This window comes from Acomys minous (genome assembly GCF_964271855.1).
Source record: "Acomys minous genome assembly, chromosome: 7".
NCBI classification, from domain to species: domain Eukaryota; kingdom Metazoa; phylum Chordata; class Mammalia; order Rodentia; family Muridae; genus Acomys; species Acomys minous.
Window position 1 is genome coordinate 104,443,976 of NC_140488.1, and position 21,264 is coordinate 104,465,239.

General features: G+C 40.7%; 1 protein-coding gene and 1 pseudogene across 3 annotated transcripts in view; one reads left to right on the forward strand and one right to left on the reverse strand.

Annotated features, from left to right (window-relative positions):
- LOC311602305 (protein FAM156A/FAM156B-like) overlaps window positions 1-17,004 on the forward strand; it is a 152,931-nt gene extending 135,927 nt beyond the window's left edge. The window contains exons 12-13 of one of the 2 annotated variants that reach the window (XR_014780720.1): window positions 1,321-1,467; window positions 16,191-17,004. The gene's annotated coding sequence lies outside the window, so the exon portion shown is untranslated. The remainder of the gene's footprint in view (window positions 1-1,320; window positions 1,468-16,190) is intronic. The other variant, XR_014780721.1, reaches the window with a different exon arrangement.
- Window positions 7,061-7,617, reverse strand: LOC311601256 (U1 small nuclear ribonucleoprotein C-like; annotated as a pseudogene). Its single transcript has one exon. The product of its transcript is annotated as a U1 small nuclear ribonucleoprotein C-like (transcript).
- Window positions 17,005-21,264: the final 4,260 nt, after the last annotated feature.

Genomic DNA, 21,264 nt, shown 5'->3' on the forward strand with positions numbered 1-21,264 from the left:
TTTTATTCTGTCTGTAGTGTCATGGCTATGCTATAATGATCTAAAGCCCTGTGCAGAATATTTGGTTCTTCTCTGCCAGCAGAAACTAGATCTCCACAGGTTGTATCGTGCTCTGGAGCCAATTAGTCTTGAATCTATGTCAGAAGTGATTCCATTTCTATTCTTTGTGCCACATGACTTAAAACAACCCCCCGAAGATTTCCAGAATTGAGAGAGCACAGTAGTAGCCCCTTCAGGGTACCAACATGAAGTGACAAGCAATGCTATGTATGTTCATGGACAGTGTCATCAATTAAGTAAGTTTCAGGCTAACCTTGGTTATAAGTTGAGACAGTCTTTGAAAAAAAAATGAAAGTAAACACAGCAAGATAACAAAGGTCCACTAGAAATCACCAAGACTGACATAGATATATGCAACTAAAAGCAATTAAGATGTACACACAAGTTTATGTAAAATGATGTTTGTTGAGGACCTTTTCAAACACTTAGAGTTGAAAATGTCATAGATGTCTGATCACAGGGCTACTGAGAATATGATGTATCCCACACATCATGTCTGGATGACAGGAAAGACTTCTGTGGTAAAATACAAAGTGAAAAATGAGTACTGATGTGGGTCACTGAGGTAGAGGAGAGGTCAAGTAACTGGAGTTTCCAGGCCTGGTCAGCAGAAGGGCGTGCCCCCACAAACACCTCCTGGAAGGTCCAAGAGCCCCTCCTCAGTGCTCCTGTTGGACCTTGGAAGCAGCAGCTGGCTGGACGTCAGCACAGAGAGACAGTGTTGTGCGTGGGCTGTTGGAGGAGGCTGCAGGGCGAGCACAGAAGGGAAGTTGAGCTGCCTCCCCAGCAGCACCTGGCTGTGCTCAGCTGCTGGTCACCAAGGGTGCAGGGTCATGTCCCAGTATAGGAGGAGGTAAATCCCCACAGCAAGCAGAGTGAGGTTGGCCATGCCAGTGCCTTCAGGACCCTACTGAGAGCAGCGCTAGCACCATCTTTCTTGAGGCCTGTCAACCCAAAGGAAGGGCATATGGCCTACCCCACATGGCCCTCTGAATCTTAGAGGTGATTACATAATAAATTTCAGTCATTCTCAAGGCCTTCTTCATACAGGGAGAAAACCTGGTGAAGAAATAAGGCCACAGCCCCCAATCTGGCCTCACAGACATTGAGTGCTCAGACAGCTCATTCTTGGGAACTAAGATGCTCCAGGCCAGGGACCATCAATAGGGCAACTTTTCTCACACAATCAGGCTGTTTATTAGAAATGCTGGGTTGTAAATGAGCCTGGAAAGAAAACATTTAAACCCCATTTACTTACAGATCCCTATGAAACGAACCCACTGGTCACTTGGTCACTCAGTGAGAGACACAGGAAGCACTCTGAGGAAATCTTTCTTCCTGGACATATACACATCTGTTTCAGTCAGAATCATCAAGGTCTTCACTCTGAAAGGGGCTAAGGAAGAGGTATGTGTATTCAGTTTCCTTCAGATCTATGCACAGAGTCTGGGACTGAGCGTGATTCTTAATGGACCCTCAGTGACGTTGGGGAGAGCTTGGAGCAGAAGATGCCCTTCACCACCCTTCAGATTCATAGATACCCTTGAGTCTGAAAAGAGGACACCTTCAGTGTGGGTGTTTGGGGTATTTTTGTTTGTTTGTTTGTATTGCTTTTGTGACAGGTTTTCTCTGTGTAGTCTTGGTTGTACTAGACTACCTTTGTTGAACAGGCTGGCTTTGAACTCACTGAGATCTATTTTCCTTTGCCTCCCTGAGTGCTGGGATTAGAGGTATGTGCCACTGAGCCTGGCTTTGGGCAGATTTATTTTTAATTTTTGTATTATGTTTCTTTTTTAACATATGCATTTTTCTTGTTACACTTGGGTAAAATAAAGTACATTGGAAGGAAGAATCACAAGACAATCAGAAAGTATATAAATGTTACATTCATAGTGATTTGTCTATTTGTAGTTGGCAAACTTGAAGTAAACATCTTTCCTATCTTGTTTGGTCTAAATTTCTGAATGGAGATCACTATCTATCATATCTCATCTCTATTAATTTGTAACATCTATCTTGATCTAAAAACATTTTAACGCCTAACAAACTAAGATTAGTTGACAGACTAAACTATCTGGTCTTCAAACCCATTAGAGACTTGAGAAGGGATAAAACTTAAATACTTGAGTGAACCTGAAGTTCAGGTTAGCAGCTACCAGAATGAAAAAATGACTGAGACAGTTTACTGCCTCAATAGTCACTCTCTATAACATTGGAGGATCATCTTCAGTCTTCTGGCCCAATATTTCTGACAGACATATTTGTGAGGCAGGAACTACTGAGGACTTGCTTACACTGTCTTGGCAGTGTTTGGCCATCGACTCTGCCTCCTTCCAAACTTGCCCATTTTAAGGCAAAATTCTGTCTATGGCAGAAACAAGGACATTTTTCCCACATTTGAAGTCAACTCCATAAGGAGGTTCTTTGATGCTCCTCTTCTTCTTTGAGGCAGGCTGGGTGTTGGCAGGAGTTAACTTGTCTTGTTGTCAAAGAAGCTTTGGTCTAATAAAAACATCTTTAAATGTCATATTCTGTAAGTGTCTGAGGTTTTTGAAGACCGTATTTAACTATTTTTAATCTCATATATCTATAGAATACCTCATATATCTATTAGACCTAGAGTATATATTCTTGTGATAAAATCAGACTAGCTTTTGACATGAGCATGATTTGATTTGATATACAAATGTAATACTATTGAAGTAAAAATAGTCTTATTTATGAGTAACAATTAGGGCCTTGAGATGAAGAGTAGATTCAATAATCTACCTTTTGTCCTACCTTCTCTCTACATTGTAATCATCCTTTCTTCCTTTTCAGCTCCTATATCCTTACCTACAAAAAAAAAGATGAAGGAAAAGGAATATGTCCCTGAGTCAAACCTAGTTTCTTCTCTGTGAAAGACTAATAACACTTATAACCAACTCCAAATGAAAATAAGACTCTTTAGACCAAAAGAGTAAAGAGATCTGTCCAACCCCCTTCCAGGAAATGAGACATCATTCTGGAAGGCTTCTTCAGGTTGATTTAGGGCAAATCATTCCTTTGAAGACCCCCCCAAATTGGAGAAAATGGTTGAGTAAGAAAGGGATAGCATTTTTGGTCCATTTTTCAAAAGTTGTGAAGTTCCAGGCTTAATAGGAGTCCTGTGTGGGACAGTCTGAACTGCTGCACCAATTTGAGTCAGAAGCTTTCTACAACACTGTCCTGGAAGCTGTCCTGTTCTGATGGGTACCCACAACTGAGGCTCCTGGGGCTGGATTGGAGGGTGCAATATACCAGACTCCAGCTTGCTGAGAGCAATGAATCCTATCAGGTCTGATCCAGCATCAGTGTCCCATTCTTTTGTTCTGAAAACATAATTTCTCATGATTGTTATACAGTTCGACCATTGTGATGGTGTGATGCATGCAGAATGCCCAGAGCGATTAAGGCAGGTTCTCTGCTCATTGTATGAGCCGAAGTAAGACATCTCCAAGTCTTCCTTCATGCCATACTAAGAATGGCCTCTAGTAGTAAGTCACAGGGGATCTGTGACCACCAACTGGAAGCCTTGTCTATGCGTGAGCCTTCTTATCTCAGCCAGTGTCAGACTATACCATTGTAGTGGGATTAGCAATATTAGTTACCTGCTTGCTCTGCAGTTTGAGTTCTTTACATCCCTATTGAAGACCCCTCCCTCATCATCTCACGATCCTACCCCATCCCTCCTTTCCTCCTGATCCCAACCCCTCCCTCAACCCTATTCCCTCCCTCCCTTAGTCCTTAGCAACTGGAGCCCTCCTCTCTTAACATTTGATGTCAGCTTATCCAGTGTCCTCTGTACTGCCTGTAACCTCTTGCTCTGGCAAGGCCACCACACCACCAGGGTAGAAGTGAACAACATTAGGAGGCCTGAACCCACGTCAGAAGTAGTCTCTACTGCACATATTGTGGGACCCACACGGAGACTGTGCTGCCTCTCTGCTACATCTGAGCAGGAGGTCTAGGTCCACATCCCACATGGACCTTGGTTGGCTCATCAGTCTCTGTACTGTAATGTGGTTAACCTGAATTAAGTGGCTAACAACTGATTATGAGTGGAAATATGCCACGTGTGTCTGTCTGGGTTTGAGTCACTTCACTCAGAATGATTGTCTCTAGTTCCCTACAATTGCCTGACAATTAAAGATTTCCTTTTTAAATAGATGAGTAGTATTCCATTGTGTAAATGCACCACAGTTTGTTTATCCATTCTCTGACTGAGGGACAACTAGGCTGTTTCCAGGTTCTGGCTATTATGAATAAGGCTACTATGAACATGGCTGAGCATATGTCCTTGTTGTGTGGTGGAGCATCTTTTGGGAATATTCCAAGGAGTGGAATAGCTGGGTCTTGAGGTAGCCCTATTCCCAGTGTTCTGAGATAGCACCAGATTGATTTCCAAAGTGGTCGTACATGTTTGCACTCCCACCAGCAATGAAGGAGTGTTCCCCTTTCTCCACTTCCTCGCCAGCATGTGCTGTCATTTAAGTTTTTGATCTTAGCCATTCTGATGGGTGTAAGATGGAATATCAGAGTCGTTTTGACTTGCATTTCTCTGATGACTCATGATGTTGGGCATTTCTTTGACTGTTTCAGCAACACTCCATATTCCTCTGTTGAGAATTCTCTGTTTAATTCTGAGCCCCATTTCTTGATTGGGTTATTTGGTTTGGTGGTGTTTAATTCCTTGAGCTCTTTATATATTTTGCACATTACCTCTTTGTCATAAGTAGGGTTGGTGAAGATCTTTCCCCAGTCTGTAGGATGTTGATTTGTTCTGTTTACTGTTTCCTTTGCCTTAGAGAAGCTTTTCAGTTTCATGAGGTCCCAATTATTAATTGTTGACCTTAAAAGCTGGGCTGTTGTTCTGTTCAGGAAGTTGTCTCCTGTGCCTATGAGTTCAGGATCTTCCCCACATTTTCTTCTAACATATTTAGAGTGTCCAGTTTTAAGCTGAGGTCTTTAATCTATTCGGAATTTAGTTTTGTGCACAGTGACAAATATGGGTCTATTTGCATTTTTCCACATGTAGTCATCCAGTTAGACCAGCACCATTTGTTGAAGATGTTATTTTTTCTCCATTGTATGGGTATGGCTTCTTTGTCAAAAATCAAATGCCCATAGATGTGTGGTTTTATTTCAGTATCTTCTATTTGATTCTATTGGTCAATCAGCCTATTTCTATGTCAGTAACATGCTGTTTTTATTACTGTTCCTCTATGGTACAGCTTGAGATCTGGGGTGGAGATTCCTCTGGAAGATCTTTTATTGTACAGGATTGTTTTAGTTATTCTGTGTTGTTTTGTTTTTCCATATGATGTTAAGAATTGATCTTTCAAGCTCTGTAAAGAATTGCCTTGGAATTTTTATGGGAATTGCATTGAATCTATAGATTGCCTTTTGTAAGATGGACATCTGTACTATGGTGATTCTCCCTATCCAGGAACATGGGATGTCTTTCCCTCTTCTGATATCTTCTTCTATTTCTTTCTTTAGAGACTTGAAATTTTTTTCAAATAAGTCTTTCACTTGTTTGGTTAGAGTTACAACAAGATACTTTACACCCTTTGTGGCTATAGTGAAGCTATAGTTTCCTTAATTTCTTTATCAGCACATTTTGTTATTTGTAAAAAGCAGGGCTACTAATTGTTTTGAGTTGACTTTGCATCCATCCACTTTACTGAAGCTATTTATCAGCAGCAGAAGTTCTTTAGTGGAATTTTTAGGGTCACTTATGTATACTATCATGTCATTCACAAATAGGGATAGTTTGACTTCTTCCTTTCTTATTTTTTATTCACTTGATCTCCTTTAGTTGTCTTATTGCTGTAGATAGAACTTCAAGTACTACGTTGAAGAGCTATGGAGAGAGTGGACAGTCTTGTCATTCCCCTGATTTCAGTGGAGTAGATTTAAGTTTCTCACCATTTAGTTTGATGTTGCCTATAGGCTTGCTGTATATTGCCTTTATTATGCTGAGGTATGTGCTTTGTATTCCTGCTTTCTCCAAGACTTTAAACATGACTAGGTGTTAGATTTTTGTCGAATGCTTTTTCAGCATCTAAGGAGATGATCATATGTTTTTTCCTCCAGTTTACTTATATGATGGATTACATTGATGGATTTCTGTATATTGAACCTCCCCCCCACCCCCACATACTGGGTATGAAGCCTACTTGGTCATGTTAAATAATATTTTTGATATGTTCTTGGATACGGTTTCTGAGTATTTTATTGAATATTTTTGCATCAAAGTTCATAAGAAAAATTGGTTGAAATTCTCTCCCTTTGCAGAGTCTTTCTGAGGATTAGGTATCAAGGTGAGAGTGGCCTCATAAAATGAGTTTTGTAATTTTCCTTCTGTTACTATTTTGTGAGAAAGTTTAAACAAAATTGGTATTAGCTCATCTTTGAAGGTCTTAGAGAATTCTGCACTGACCCCATCAGGCCCTGGGCTCTTTTTGGTTGGGAGATTTTGATGACTTCCTTAATTTCCTTAGGAGATATAGGACTATTTAATTTGTTTATCTGATCTTGGTTCGATTTTAGTAGTTGGTATCTATCAAAAAAATTGTCTGCTCCTTTCTCTTCTAGAACTTTTAGGTGCGTTGGTAAGTTCGTAGTATGGGATCGCTCCAATTTCTTAAAAAAGAGACTTAGTGCTATGAATTTTCCTCTTAGCACTCACTGCTTTCTTTGTGTCCCATTAGTTTGGGTATGTTGTGCCTCCGGATTCATTGAATTCTAGAAAGTTTTTTATTTCTTTTTTTATTTCATTCCTTACTCAGATATCATTGAGTAGGGAGTTGTTCAGTTTCCATGAATTTGTAGGTGTTCTGTTGTTTTTGTTGTTATTGAGATCCACTTTTAATTTTATTTTCACATTTCACAATATAAGTGCAAAGTCTCCTTTTTTAATACCATTTCTCCCCTCCAGAACTATTCAGTTAGGAAGGGGGATGTTTTCGTCATGCAGCTAAAAAACGCTCAGGCTCAGCACTATGATCTCCTGGTGAAACAGAGTAAGATATAAAAGCTGATGAAGGGCCTTTCTACTAATAACTTTCTTGCAGATAATGCCAGGCCAAGTGGGCCCCTTCATAGGGAGAGCAGGAAGTCTCACCATTGGAGGTCCAGGCATCATGGGCATGTGACCTCCCATGGGTGGCCCCATTCCAGGAGCATCATCCCACAGGCATTATCCCAGGAAAGGAGGGCCCTTATTAGCATAATGGGAGGAGGTCCCTTGTGGGGTGCAGGCATCATTCCTCAACAAGTGGCATCAGGGAGACTGGGGGAGGTGGGATGATGGCCCATGCAGGAAGAAGAACAGAGAATGAAGCTGGAAGTATCTTTCCTTTTGAAATGCAGCGGTTGTTTTGTCAGTCAGGCTCTGGGCCTGCTCCTCCTTCCATTTCTGGTAGTAGTCTTTCACATTCTCTTGGGTGTCCTACTGCTGCTGTGTGTCTTCTTCACAGTTGGAGAATCATGGGTAGGGTACATATCACAGTACCCACAATAAAACGTAGGCATGTTGCTCCACAGGCCATTGTCTACCCAGTTCCTCCTCTAGATCTTTATTCAGGGTTAAGACCTCATAATGCCTGTTTTGCCCCCTCCTAGTGCCCCTGTCCATGCAAGTATGTCTCTTGGTGCTGTCCTAGTTCAGCTCACATTCAGGCAGTATTGTTGGTGAGAATTTATGGATGTAGCTCCTGACATTTCTAGGACAATTTCACAGACATCTCCTTGATCATCTGGCTCTCATCAGTGTTCTTGTCCCTTTTCCACAGTGATCCCTGGGGCTTAGCTGCAGGAGTTGTGTTGTAGATGTATCAGTTGGGACCTGGACTCACAGCTGAGAAGTGTGATGAGTTGTGGTTTTCTGTATTGAGCTCTATTGGCCGTACAAAGTTGTTTTCTTGGTGCTTGTTGAGGACTACGTATTCCTGTGGGTATGTAGAAAACTTCTTATTATGTAGCTGGAGAATGTACTGGTTTAGTAAGATGGCAGCTGTATACCCTCCTCCAAGATTCCAGACTTCACCAGCCTGTGGATACGTGGATATATTCACAGCACCAGGCTGGCTTTCTTGTTTTGAACAGATCTTCAGTGTAATTGGAAAGCTGTTGGTGACTGCCAAAGTATGTGTGCCACTACTTTACCATTAAGTCTATTGGGCCAGTGCTTACAACTTGATGTTTTTCTCAGGTTTCTGGTTTGACTTCTTCCTGAGACAGGGTATTCTCTAAACACTGGCCTTGATTTCTTGGAATTCACTCTTTAAACCAGGATCAGAGATCCACTTGCTTTGCCTCCAGACTTCTGGTTTTAAAGGCATATACCAACATGCCTGGCCCCAGTACACGCTTTTTGACATGGAGTGTTAGGGTCAGGATCACTGAGAAGGTCCATCCAGAGGAGATAGCTGAAGAAAGAGAGGGATGGGTTGAAAAGTTATCTGGAGGAATAATGAGGACAGGAGGAATAGTAATAAGGGGAGGAGCGAGCACAGGAAGGTAGAGTTTCAGGGTCTGTGGCAGGGCATCTCTCTCTCTGTCTCTGTCTCTGTCTCTGTGTCTCTGTCTCTGTCTCTCTGTCTCTCTGTCTCTCTCTGTCTCTCTCTGTCTCTCTCTATCTCTGTCTCTCTCTGTCTCTCTCTGTCTCTGTCTCTCTGTCTCTGTCTCTCTCTGTCTCTCTCTCTCTCTGTCTCTCTCTCTCTCTCTCTCTCTCTCTCTCTCTCTCTCTCTCTCTTGTATGAAGTAAGAGCTTAAAGGGGAGTTAAGGGTGACATTGTTTGTGAAGTATTGTTACAAAAGACACCAGTCTCCCTATATTTTTAAAATTTTTTTATTAGTTTATTCATATTACATCTCAATTGTTAGCCCATCCCTTGTATCTTCCCATTCCTCCCTCCCTCCTGCTTCCCCCCTACTCCCTTCCCCTATGTCTGTGACTGAGGGGGACCTCCTCCCCCTGTATATGCTCATAAGGTATCAAATCTCTTCTTGGTGACCTATTATCCTTCTTCTGAGTGCCACCAGGCCTCCCCATCCAAGGGACATGGTCCAATATGGGGCACCAGAGTTTGGGTGAAAGTCAGATCTCCTTCTCCACTTAACGGTGGAGAATGTCCTGTCCATCGGCTAGACTGGGTAGGGGTTCGAAGTTTACTGCCTATATTTTCCGTGGCTGGTGCCATAGTTTGAGGAGGACCCCAGGGCCCAGACCCTCCTGTAGTTTTCCAGGACCCTCTGGATCCTTCTATTTCCTCATTCTCCCAGGCTTTTCACACCTAAAGTCTCAATAGGATGTCCTCCCCTCTGACCCACTTTCCTGGTAGATAAAGTTTTTCATGGGGATGTACCCCTTGGACTAGTGTCTCAATATAAGTGAGTATATACCATTTGACTCTTTTTGCTTCTGGGTGAACTCACTCATTATGACAATTTCTAGTTCAATCCATTTGCCCACAAATTTCGGAAATTCCTTGTTTTTAATAGCTGAGTAGTATTCCATAGTCTGTATGTACCACATTTCCTTTATCCATTTTTCTACTGAGGGACACTTAGGCTGTTTCCATGTTCTGGATATTATGAATAAGGCAGCTATGAACATGGTTGAGCCTATGTCCCTGTGGTGTGGTGGAGCATCTTCTGGGTATATTCCAAGGAGTGGAATAGCTGGGTCTTGAGGAAGCCCTATTCCCAGTTTTCTGAGATAGCACCAGATGGATTTCCGAAGTAGTTGTACTAGTTTGCATTCTCACCAGCAATGAAGGAGTGTTTCTCTTTCTCCACATCCTCTCCAGCATGTGGTGTCAGTTGAGTTATAGATCTTAGCCATTCTGATGGGTGTAAGATGGAATCTCAGTGTCGTTTTGATTTGCATTTCTCTGATGACTAAAGAGGTCGAGCATTTCTTTCAGTGTTTCTCAGCCCTTTGATATTCCTCTGTTGAGAAGTCTCTGTTTAATTCCAAGCCCCATTTCTCTATTGGGTTATTTGGTTTGGTGGTGTTTAATTTCTTGAGTTCTTTATATATTTTGGATATTAGACCTTTGTCAGATGTAGGGCTGGCAAAGATCTTTTCCCAGTCTCTAGGCTGTCACTTTGTTCTCATGACAGTGTCACCTGCCTTATAGAAGCTTCTCAGCCTCATGAGCTCCCATTTATTAATTGTTGGGGTTAAGGCCTGGGCTGTTGGTGTTCTGTTCAGGAAGTTGTCTCCTGTGCCTATGTGTTCCAGACTCTTCCCCACTTTTTCCTCTAACTGGGTTAATGTCTCTGGTTTTAGGTTGAGGTCTTTAATCCACTTGGACTTGAGTTTTGTGCATGGTGACAAATAGGGTCTAATTGCATTTCTCTGCATGTAGACATCCAGTTAGACCAGCACCATTTGTTGAAGATGCTGTCGTTTTTCCATTGAATGGATTTGGTGTCTTTGTCAAAAATCAAGTGACCAAATGTGTGTGGATTCATCTCTGGGTCTTCAGTTCGATTCCATTGATCCACTAGCCTATTGCTGTGCCAGTACCATGCTGTTTTAATTACTGTTGCTCTATAGTACAGCTTGAGATCAGGAATGGAGATTCCTCCAGAGGATCTTTTCTTGTATAGGATTGTTTTGCTATTCTGGGCTTTTTGTTTCTCCATATGAAGTTGAGAATTGTTCTTTCAATTTCTTCAAAATATTTTGTAGGTATTCTGATAGGGATTTCATTGAATCTGTAAATTGCTTTTGGTAAGATGGCCATTTTTACTATGTTGATTCTCCCGATCCATGAACAAGGTAGATCCCACCATTTTCTGATGTCATTTTCAATCTCTTTCTTCAAAGGTTTAAAGTTTTTTTCAAATAAGTCCTTTACTTGTTTGGTTAGGGTTATTCCTAGATATTTTATATTGCTTGTTGCTATCGTGAAGGGAGTAATTTTTCTAATTTCTTCCTCTGCCTGTGTGTCATTTGTATATAGGAAAGCTACTGACTTTTTTGAGTTTATTTTGTATCCTGCCAATTTGCTTAAGGTGTTTATCAGCTGTAGGAGTCCTCTGGTGGAATTTTGGGGGTCACTTATATACACTATCATATCATCTGCAAATAGGGATAATTTTACTTCTTCCTTTCCCATTTGGATCCCCTTGATCTCCTTTTGATGTCTTATTGCTCTGGCTAGAACTTCAAGAACTATATTGAAGAGATATGGGGAAAGTGGGCTTCCTTGTCTGGTCCTCGATTTTAGAGGGATTTCCTTGAGTATCTCTCCATTTAGTTTAATGTCGGCTGTTGGTTTGCTGTATATAGCCTTTATTATGTTTACATAAGTACCTTGTATTCCCCATCTCTCCAGAACTTTAAACATAAATGGGTGTTGGATTTTGTCAAATGCTTTTTCTGCATCTAGAGAGATGATCATGTGGTTTTTCTCTTTCAGTTTGTTTATATGGTGGATTACATTGATGGATTTCCGTATGTTAAACCATCCCTGCATGCCTGGAATGAAGCCTACCTGGTCATGGTGAATGATGTCTTTGATATGCTGTTGTATTCACTTTGCGAGTATTTTCTTGAGTATTTTTGCATCAATGTTCATAAGAGAAATTGGTCTGAAATGCTCTTTTTTTGTTGGGTCTTTGTGGGGTTTAGGTATCAATGTGACTATGGCCTCATAGAAGGAGTTTGGTATTATTCCGTCCATTTCTATCTTTTGGGATAGCTTGAACAGTATCGGTATTAGCTCCTCTTTGAAGGACTGGTAGAATTCTGCGCTGAAACCATCTGGCCCTGGGCTTTTTTTTTTTTTTGGTTGGGAGACTATCAATGGTTGCTTCTATTTCTATAGTCGAAATGGGGCTATTTAATTTGTTTATCTGGTCTTGGTTCAATTTTGGTAAATGGAATTGGTCAAGAAATTTGTCCATTTCCCTTAAATTTTCAAATTTTGTGGCATAAATGTCTTTGAAGTAGGTCCTTACGATTCTTTGTATTTCTTCAGTGTCTGTTGTTATGTCTCCCTTTTCATTTCTGATTTTGTTAATTTGGATAGTATTTCTCTGTCTTTTAGTTAGATTGGCTAATGGTTTGTCTATCTTGTTAATTTTCTCAAAGAACCAGCTATTGGTTTTGTTGATTCTTTGGATTGTTCTCTTTGTTTCTAATTTATTGATTTCAGTCCTGAGTTTATTTCCAGGCATGTACTCCTCTTGAGTGTTTCTGCTTCTTTTTTTTTCTAGAGCTTCCAGATGTGTTGTTAAGTTGTTTATGTGGGATGATTCTATTTTATTTTTAAAGGCACTTAGTGCTATGAATTTTCCTCTTAGCACTGCTTTCAATGTGTCCCATAAATTTGGGTATGTTGTTCCATCATTTTCATTGAATTTCAGGAAGTCTTTTATTTCTTCCCTTATTTCTTCCGTGACCCATGTGTCATTAAGTAGAAAGTTGTTTAGTTTCCACGTGTTGGTATGCTTTTTTTTATTTCTATTGTTGTTGAAGTCCAGCCTTAGACCATGGTAATCTGATAAGATACAAGGTATTATTTCAATCTTCTTGTATCTGTTGAGGTTTGCTTCGTGACCAACTATGTGATCAATTTTAGAGAACGTTCCATGGGGTGCTGAGAAAAAGGTATACTCCTTTGCGTTTGGGTGGAAAGTTCTGTAGATATCTGTTAGATCCATTTGATTCATGACATTGGTTAATGAGGTTATTTCCTGGCTTAGTTTTGAAATCAAAGTCCTATCCTTGAGTGAAAGTGGGGTGTTGAAGTCTCCCACTATTAATGTGTGGGTATCGATGAGTGGTTCAAGCTTTGTTAATGACTCTTTTACAAATGTGGGAGCCCTTGTATTCGGAGCATAGATGTTCAAAATTGTGATGTCTTCTTGGTTGACTTTACCTTTGACGAGTACGAAGTTTCCATCCTCGTCTCTTTTGACTAATTTTGGTTGAAAGTCTGTTTTATTAGATATTTGAATGGCTACCCCAGCTTGTTTCTTGTGACCATTTGCTTGGAATATATTTCCCCAACCTTTTACTCTGAGGCAATGTCTGTCCTTGTGGTTGAGATGTGTTTCTTGAATGCAGAAGAATGTTGGGTCGTGTTTATGCATCCACTCAGTTAGTCTGTATCTTTTTATTGGAGAATTGAGACCATTGACATTGAGAGATATTAATGACCAGTGATTGCTAAGTCCCTTCATTTTTTGTATTTGTAACAGTAGAGATTTTGTGAGGTTGTGATTTTGCAATGGTATAGTTACCTATTTTCTATGTAGCTTTGGTTGTAGTTTGACCCTTCGGAGTGGCGTTTTCCTTGTAGTAACTTCTGTAAAGCCAGATTTGTGGCTAGGTACCATTTGAATTTGTTTTTGTCATGGAATATCTTGTCTTCACCTCCAATGGTTATTGATAATTTCGCTGGGTATAGTAATCTTGCCTGGTATCTGTGTTCTCTTAGGGTTTGCAGAACCTCTGTCCAGGCCCTTCTGGCTTTCATGGACTCTGCTGAGAAGTCAAGCGTAATTCTGATAGGTTTGCCTTCATATGTTACTCGTCCTTTTTCTCTTGCCGCTTTTAATATTTTTTCCTTGTTCTGTATATTTTGTGTTGTTATTATGTGGCGAGAGGATATTATTTTCGGGTCTATTCTATTTGGTGTTCTGTAGGCCTCTTGTATGCCTGTATGCATCTTCTTCAAATTGGGGAAATTTTCTTCTATTATTCGATTAAAGATATTTTCTGGGCTGTGGAGTCGGTTGCCTTCTCTTTCCTCTATCCCTATTATTCTCAAGTTTCATCTTTTCATATTGTCTTTCATTTCATGAACTCTTTGTGTCAGGAACTTTTCAGATTTAGCATTATCCTGGATGGTTGTTTCCAATTGTGCGATTGTATCTTCAAGTCCTGATATTTGTTTTTCCATTTCTTGCAATCTGTTAGATAAGGCCATCTCTGAGGTGCTTGCTTTCTTTTCTGATGCTTCTCGATCACGTTTTTCTTCCATGTGTTCTTTTATGATAGCTTCCATTTTTATCTTCAGGTCTTGAACTGTTTTAATAATTTCCTTCATCTGGTTATTTGTGTTTTTCTGAAATTCTTCAAATGCCTCTTTATATGACTCTTTTAAGTCTTCAGCCCTCTTGTTTGCTTCCTCCTGCATTTGTTTACAGATTTTATTTGTTTCTTCCATTATCATTTTACTTACTAAGGACTTGAGGTGGTTTTCATGTATATCCATTGTTGTTGGGCTCTCCAGGTTGTTTTCATTAAGATTGCTGGGATCTGGAGATGCCATCCTGTTTTGGTTTTTGTTAGCATTCTTTCGTTGTCCCCTTGTCATTTTGGTGACTCTAGTGTTGGGAGGTGGTTTGTAGTGACCTTCCCTGCCTGGGAGTGGATAGCTGATGCCTAGTTATAGGTAGGGTGCCCTTGCCTGTTGGGATCCGGGGGTATTTCCCTGGACCAGGCAGGTAATTCAGATTCTACTCCTGGAGATTCTTCTCAATACCTTAGGCTCCATGCTGAGTCGTGCAACGTAGGTTTCTGTTTGTGCCTTTTCACCTTACTCCTGTAATTCTGATCAGCAGTTTTGGGAACTAGAGTAAGGACAGCACACAAGCTCTCCGGTTGTGTAGGTTGATCCCAGTTGCCTGTCCTTCCTGTTGCTTTTTATCCAAGACCCCAGGTCTATCAGATCTTCTGGGTGGTAGCTGTCTTTTAGCTCTGCCTCTATACTCTGTACGAGCATCCAGTCTCTCCCATGAATTTGGGACTTCTTGCTGGGTCTGCAGGATCTGATCTAGCTAGGGTCTGCCTGTTGGAGATTACGGGATCAGTGCCTGGTAGGCCTGAGACAGTGTGGTTCCAGGCCACTGGCAGTATCCATGGAGGCTGCAATTTCCACTCCCCAGTATGCCAGGATACTCCCAGATTGCTTTAGATCAGCAGTTAGACCCTGCAAGCATGACCCACAGCTCCCTATATCATGGGAGGTCCTGTCGTGCCCACAAGAATGGAACCAGCTAGGTTCTGTTGTTTGGAGAGTGCCAGGTCAGTGCCAGCATCCCAGGATGGCAGCTGGTGACAATGGCGATTCAGACCGCTGGCAGGAATCCCCTGTATCTTCTCTTTCCACCAGTGAAAGCCAGAATGCTCCCAGGTCGCTTTAGGTCAGCAGTTAGACCTGCAAGCAAGACCCACAGCTCCCGATAACGTGGGCAGTCCCACCGGGCTGTGGGAGCAGTCCACGCTGGTTTCTAACTGCCCCTGTTTGAGGGGTCAATCCTTTGTGTCTGGCTTCAGATTGGGCCCAGGATGCAGTCTGCGAGCTATTTGCCAGCTCTAGCTATTTTTGGTGAGACCTGCCACCTGTGTTTCCACCCAGGCTAGGCAGGTGACCTCCGCAGTTTGGCGTGGTGTGGACGGAGAGGTTCAATGGTAGTTTCACCCTATTTGCTGAGACTCCTCAGGCTGGGGGCTCCAGAAAATCCCCTCCCCAAATGTCGAGTTGGGTTTTATATGCCAGCTGCAGCTTAGTTGTGGATTCTGTTTCAGAGTTTGGGGAGTGTGTTCAGCACCTCCGGGCTGTTGCTTGTCCCGGTGTTAGACTCACTGGTTGTCTGCGGAGTTTGGGGCCCCACTCACCTACAGTTCTCAAAATCCAGCAGTCTGTGGCTCCATTCAGATCCCTGGTCTCCTCGAAGTAGATCAGCTATGGTGCCTACTGGTCGATGTCATCTTGGAATTCCCAGTTTCCCTATATTAAGTAATGGTGATCTGTGTGTTGCATTTGAAGGAATTCTGTCCAGGGTTTTCTCCTGGAACATATAATCAAGTACCAGGTGTCTGGGCTAAAACCATTATTCCAAATGGAGACACCACACTCTTTGCTTGCTTGTTTGTGGGTACCGCAAACAAAACCAAAGTAAAACTCAAATGGCCCAAAAATCAGTTAGAAACTAAGATTTCCATTGCTGAAACCATTAGGGGCTCCTTATGAGATGTGTGTTCGTGTGTTAGTAGGTGATCCAGACAGTAGACAACATGAGCTGTTTTCAAGAGAGCCTTCGCATTTCTGATGTGTGCTTTTTTTTTCCTCTGGAAGGATGGAAGAAGAACAGCAGCAAGAGAATTCAAGATCACCTCAAAAGAAAATTAAGATAGTTGAATTCAAGAGAAAGAAACGTGTCAGGTTTTTGCTACCTCCTGAAACTGATGGGAAAAGTAAACCATATTCCCCACAAAGTGCAGATGAGGAGATGTTCAAATATGAATACGACAACTGCCAGAGGTGTGGGGGGACTACATCTGGCATTCCTGCGAGGACCAGCGGGACTGAAGCAAACTCTCATTTGTCCCCTTGTGATAAGCTAACATTGGCCCTGAGTAACTTGACCCTCAGCCCTCATACCCCCAACCGCTGTCTCGTGCGAGAAGGGCTACATAAAACAGAGAAGCGAATGCAGTTGCCTCAGACAAGCAAGAGGATGTTTCAAAGGTTTCTGCGTGAAAGAACAAAATGTGTCCAATGTTGTCATCCTTATGTGGAGGAAGATCAGAACATAGATGATGATGAGCAGCAACACCACCAATTCCTTGGGTGAAATCTTTTGTGGGATCCAGGACACGAGGAGTAACAATGTCCAGCCTGGTTCCAATAATACCATCAGACCGTGATTCAAATCTATTCCACAAATGTAGCCGACTTGTCCTCAGTAGTGTTGGCATCCTCCCTGAAGCATTCTGGGAAGGGATGCTCCTTGGCAAGGGTGACCTGAAAGCAGATGCTTCTACACTCCCCAGTGCTGCTGTTTCCATGGGGCTAGCTACCATTTTCCCCTCCTCGGATTTCAGAATTTCCCCCCAATACCTTGTTGCCAATAAAGTTACAACATCTGTGTAGAGTTTCTGTCTTGCTGAATTCCAAACCACTTCCATTGTATTTTATTGACTGGCACTGTGAAGGAGCACTAGGCCTGAGGGAGGGGTGTGTGTGTGTGTGTGTGTGTGTGTATGTGTGTGTGTGTGTCTGTGTCTCTGTGTGTGATTTTTTTATATGTGTTTTCTCTCTGTATATGAAATTTTGTTTCAATAGTATAGTTTCAGAAGACTTTGAACGTATAGAGCATTGTTCATCTAGTTAGTCCCTCTGATAGTTTATCTTACACTTTACACAACTAAAATACATCAAAAGCAGGGCCTAGTACTAGAATTGTGGGTGCATAGATCTCTCTGTCACTATAACAGATGTGTAAATTCATGCAGTCAGCACAGCAATCAAGTCTCTGACCCATCAGAAAACTGATGCTAGTGTTTCTGGTGACACGCAGTAGCATGCTAAAACTGGGGCAGCCACTGGATTGTTCACCATTAATTTCTATTACCATTTCATTTCTTGAATGTTAAATAAAGTGTTTGAGGCTTGCCTTTTTAAGTTAACACTGTGCCCTCAATTCTACATACATGATTATGTATGTCAACATTCTACTTTTGGGGAGATGCAGTTGTGGGCAGATTGCTTGCTCAGGTGAGTGGGGCCTTTGGTTTGATTCCCAGGACCACAATTGAGGAGGAGAAAGATGAAATCTCTATTCCCGCTCCTTTTCATTGCTGTGTGCCATACCATGGTTTATGTGTGCCATGAGTTCTTTTGTCCTCTCACCAGTTGGGCATTTTGGTTCCCTGATTTTGGCTAGCTAGTATAAATACACCTACTGTGAACAATGGAATGAAGTAACAATAGTAGTAACTTTTCCTGTGGACACGTGATCCATGTAGTCTCAGGTTCTTGGGTCCTTTAACAGTATTAAGAGTTAACTTCATGCCATGTAGTAGTAGGTCTTAAGTATAATAAAAATTAGTCCATTACTCCTACACCATTTATGCCACTATCAGAGCAATGTATCTTACAGACTGGTTGCTGTTGTAAGTCACAGGCTTAGTAGCTGGGTGATGCTAATGATCGCCTGTCTCCTTTGGTAGCCTGCAGAGTACTTTTGAGCACCAATGAAGCTAATCATTAGGGTTAAATATTTCAGTTGGGCACTAGTTTGTGATTAACTTTGGAGCTCATACCTGTCAAGCAAAGTTCTCTGCTTTCAATATCCACCTAAAACCAACAAACCCACAATTCATGTCCCCTCTAGTAGTCTTATGCAAGCTCTTTTGGCCTTTCCTTTTAGCTCATTTCCATTCTTTTGTGACACATGCCAATGGGGAGAGCACTTTTCTACAAGGCACTCCATGGCCATCACCTGTGGTAACATCCAGAGTGAGTAAAAGGAACCAAAGAATGAAACACCCACACAACAACAGAAGACAAATAAACTGTACCAAGAAGCATTTCACACTTAATTCTCCAGATGACTGGATCCAAGTGCAAAAAAAAATTCGCAAAGATTAAAAGTCAAGATTATATGCCTCCTGCAGAAGCAATAGGCCCTGAGAAAAGGAATTTAGCTGAAACAGAAGAGAAGTACTTGAACACAGAACCTATGAATATGTTTAAAATCCTTAAAGAGGATACAAATAAATACATTAACAAAGACCATGGAAATACAACCAAATAGTTGAATAAGATATTGAAAACATTTCATGACATGAAAGTAGAATTTAACAATAATATATAAACTCTACAGAAAACTCAAGATGAAATAAAGCTTAAAAATAAAAATATCAGGAAATAAAGCAAAAACTTCAGAGGTAAGATAACTGATTAATAAACAAAGAAGTGGGGCTGGGAGGATAGTTGGTGCTTAAGAGCACTGCCTGCCTGCTCTTCCAGAGGCCCTGGATTCAATTCTTAACACCAACATGGGGACTCACACTTGTCTGTAACACCAGTTCCAGAACATCTGATACCCTTACACAAACATGTAGGAAGACTAGACACAAATGCCCACAAAATATAAAATAATGAATTTTTTTATAAAATAAAGGAGAAAATATTTAAATCCTGAAGACAAGGCAGTAGAAATGCAGAACACAGAAAAAGAAAATGTTAAATCCTTTTATAAACTCTAGGAAGAAAACACTCAGGAAATCTGGGAATGTAAGTGCAGATCAATCATACATGCAAATCCAGCTTTCAGTTCATCTCTACTTGCTGTCATGAGAAGACCATCAGGACCTCATTGGATCACAAAGGTGTAAAAATTCAACATCCAATGCCCTGGACAACCAGATGACTAAACCTATTGTAAGAAACAACCAAACCAAACCAAACCAAACCAAACCAAACCAAAAACCCAAAATCCAGGACAGAACAGCTTCATTAGAACCCCCAACAAACAGTGGGTATTCTATTGCAGTGGAAACAGGAAATTGACCTTAAATTTATGTTTACAAAGTTGTTAGTGGAAATTAAAAAAGAAACTAATAAGTACCTCAAAGAAATACAGGAAAATGCAATTAAACAAAGAAAGGCCATCAAAGACATATAGGAAAATAGAATCAAACACGTGAAGGTAATGAATAAAATGGTTCAAGATCTGGAAATGGAAACAAAATCAAAAAAGAAAACACAAGCCAAGGAAATTGTGGACATGGAAAACTTAGAGAAGAGAACAGGACTACAAGAGATGCACCAGAGGATCTTAGGCATAGAAGATATAATTGAAGAAGGTGATACATCTGTCAAAGAAAATATTAAGTAGGAAAAGTTTCTGACACAAAACATCCAAGATATTAAGGATGTCATGAAGAGACAAAATCTAAGAATATTAGGAATAGGAGAAAAGGAAGATTGCAGGTTCCAAAAACCAAATAATATTTTCAAGATAATCATGGAAGAATATTTGCCTAACTTGAAGAAAGAGATGCTTTTAAATATATAAGAGACCTATAGTACACCAAGTAGACTAAACCAGAAAAGAAATTCCTCCCACCACATAATAGAAACAATAAAGCTACATAACAAAGAAAAATACTAAAAGTGTCAAAAGGAAAAATCCAAGTAATGTATAAAGGCAGACCTATCAGAGTCTCACCTGACTTCTCAACTGATATGATGAAATCCAGACAGGCCTGGGCAGACGTCATGCAGACACTAAGAAACCACAGATACTCACCTAGACTACTAAGATCTTTCAATGAATATAGAGGGAGAAGTACAAGATATTCTATGAGAAAACCAAATTTAAACAATATCTATTTTCCAACCCAGCCCTACAGTAGACAGGATAAGGACAATGGCAATCTGATGAGAACAACTATAGCTAACAACACACAGAACACCATCACCACCAACATCACAATAAAAGGAAAAGACAATCTTTGGTCAATGATATCTATCAATATCAATGGGCACAACTCTCCAATAAAAACATAGAGCCAAGAGAATAGTTGTGTAAACAGTATCCAACATTCTACTGCTTACAAGAAACAGAACTCAGCAACAAAAACAGACATTACCTCAGAGTAAAGGGGTTGAAAAGGATTTCCAAACAAATAAACCCAAGAAGCAAGCTGGAGTAGCCATCTTAATATCTAATAAAATAGACTTTCAACCAAAATTAATCAAAAGAGATGGTGAAGGACATGTCATTCTCATCAAAGGAAAAGTTCCCTAAAATGATGTCTCAATCATGAACATCTGTGCCCCCCAAAAAGGGCATGTGCATTTGTAAACAAATCATTACTAAATCTTAAATCACACATTGATCCCCACACATTAATTGTGGAAGACTTCAATACCCTACTGTTACCAATGTACAGATCATTGAAACAGAAACTAAGTATTGAAATAATGAAACTAACAGAGATCATGAATCAAGTGAATCTAATAGATCTCACCCCAAAACAAAAGAATATATTTTTTTCTCAGCACTGCATGGAATCTTCATTAAAATCGATAATATAGTCAGTCAACAAGCAAACCTCAAATGATACAAAAAATTGAATTAACCCATTGTTCTTTATCAAATCACAATGGATTAAAGCTAGACCTCAAGTTCAACAGAAATAACAAAAACCCTACATACTATTGGAAGCTGAACAACTCCCTACACAATGACCACTGTGTCAGGGAATAAAGAAAGAAATGAAAGACTTCGTAAAATTCAATGGATATGAAAGCACAACATACAAACTTATGGGACACCATGAAAGCAGTTTTAAGAGAAAGTTTGATAGCATTAAGCACCTTCACTAAGAATTGGATAGATCTTATTCTAGAAACA